The sequence below is a fragment of the Hermetia illucens genome, chromosome 3 (assembly GCF_905115235.1).
Source record: "Hermetia illucens chromosome 3, iHerIll2.2.curated.20191125, whole genome shotgun sequence".
Classification (NCBI taxonomy): domain Eukaryota; kingdom Metazoa; phylum Arthropoda; class Insecta; order Diptera; family Stratiomyidae; genus Hermetia; species Hermetia illucens.
Window position 1 is genome coordinate 8,027,129 of NC_051851.1, and position 2,210 is coordinate 8,029,338.

Consider the following 2,210-nt stretch of genomic DNA (forward strand, 5'->3'; position numbering starts at 1 on the left):
CGGAAATATTCCTTCGGACATGCACGCTTCGAACAGCTCAGCGAACATGTCCGGCCTGGATTTCACGGCAAGCTTAAGGGCCTTATTCGGCACTCCGTCCAGGCCCGGCGCTTTATTGTCTCCTATTCTGCCACAGATCTCCAGCAGCTCGTCTCTGGTGACTGGAGGAATTGCCGTCACATTCAGAGGTGGCCGGAATATGTCGGTGCTCTCCTCTTGCTGGGGGAATAACCCCTGTATGATTTTCAGCAAGAGGGTGAGACACGTGATTTGCGGAGAGGAGCGGCCTCTGAATCGTCCCATCGCTATTCTATAAGCACTCCCCTACGGGTTGATGTCCGCTTCTGAGCAGAGCTCCTTAAAGCATTTTGTCTTGCTTCGGTGGATGGCGAGCTTGAGGGTTTTACGGGCTGCCTTATAGGCGCACTCTTTCTGCCCCTGATCGACTCTACCTACCGCCCTCTGAGCCGCTCTTCTAGCTCGGTGGCAGGCTGATCGAAGACCGGTCAGTTCATCATTCCACCAGTAGTTTGGTCTTCTACTGGGGAATGAGCACCTCCTAGGCATAGACGCGTCACATGCTTTGGCGATGCATTGAGCCAGATGGACGGCTCTTTCCGTAGAGGCGCCTGCTATATCAGGTTGATCTAACCACACCTCTAAGAAGCTCTGTTCATCCAAAGATTTTGCAGACCAGCCTGAAACCTTTTTCGGTTTTGGGCATGATAGCTCTTTGCCCTGTGACTCGACACATGTCTCAAAGAAGATTGCCTGGTGATCGCTGTGGGTGTAGCGTTCGCTGACGCACCAGGACATACCACGCGCCAGCGCAGGGCTGATAAAGGTCAGGTCTACAACCGAGCCTGACCCCCCTTTCTGAAAGGTGTTTACAGCACCTTCGTTAGCCAAAACCATGTCCAGCTGCGCAAAAGCCTCTAAAAGACTGCGCCCCTTAGCATTTGATTCTCTGCTACCCCACTTTATTTGAATAAACCTCATTTTCTCATTGCAGTGAGCGCCTTCCTAAATTCCGGACATTTGGCACTTCCGGCAATGTGCCGGTTATCCTGTCCCTCTTTGGCTACGCACAATAGGCATTTGGGGTCCCTATTGCACTCTCTGGCAATATGGCCTTTCTCCCCACACTTTCTGCATCGATCGGACCGATCAATGTTGCTGGTGCATGCCTTCGCGAAGTGCCCAAACATGAGGCATTTAAAGCACCTCTTTAGTGAAGTTTGCTCCCTTAAACGGCAAACAACCCATCCAATCCGAACCCTTCCGGCAGCTAACAACATCTGCGCTGCCTCCGCTGGCACTCGTATGGTGGCCGTTTGAGTGCCACCATAGGCTTTCCGTAGACCGACAACAGACTCCTCTGTAAGTTCTTTCAACTTGAATTGCCCCTTCAGAGCAGTACAAATTTCTCCTTTCGATGTAACTTCATCGAGATCCTTACATTGTATATAGATCTCATGTTTTTGGGCACGCACTGCGGCATTCTCCCCAAGTGAGTTTTTCACTTGAGTGCGAAAGTCATCAGTTTTGCCACCGCTGGATCTTTTCAGCTCGAACATGAGATCCCCTTTCTTGGATTCGATTCACATTTCCGCTCAGATCTTTTAGGTTGGGATCCGCTTTGACCTTTCTGAGTATCTCCGCGTAGGACAGATTGCCCTTACTGGAGATAACAATCGCATCTGGACGGGTTCGCAATTTTGCTTTTCCTTTCGCTTTTTTGCTCGTAACCTTAGTCCATCCATCGTTTCCGTTCGTCTTTGGCTTCACAACGCTGGTCGACTTTTCTACATTCGCTGTATGCTTTCCTCCTTCAGAGCTATTAGTGCTGGTTTTCAGAGTTTCCTGTCCGCCTTTTTTCTCTTAGGTGCCTGCTGATTATTTAAAGGATCCCCCTCTTTTTCACGTACTCGCTTATTTCGCTGGAATTCGATGGTAGTACGGTTAGGCGTCACTTGGGTCGCTTGTGATACTGTTGGCACAGCGGGGTTCGGCGTGTAGAGCACTCTAATAGCCCTCACCATATTCTTTATGGCTTGGTGCACGTTGTGCTTGTCCTTGATAAACTCGGACAGCTCAACTATCTTTGCCCCAAGCTGGGTGAAGGGTAATTCCTCGGGATCGGGACTCCGCTCCTTATAAGCCCCGACAGGGTTACTCCTTTTATACGCTGTTTCACTTTTGCCAGTTAT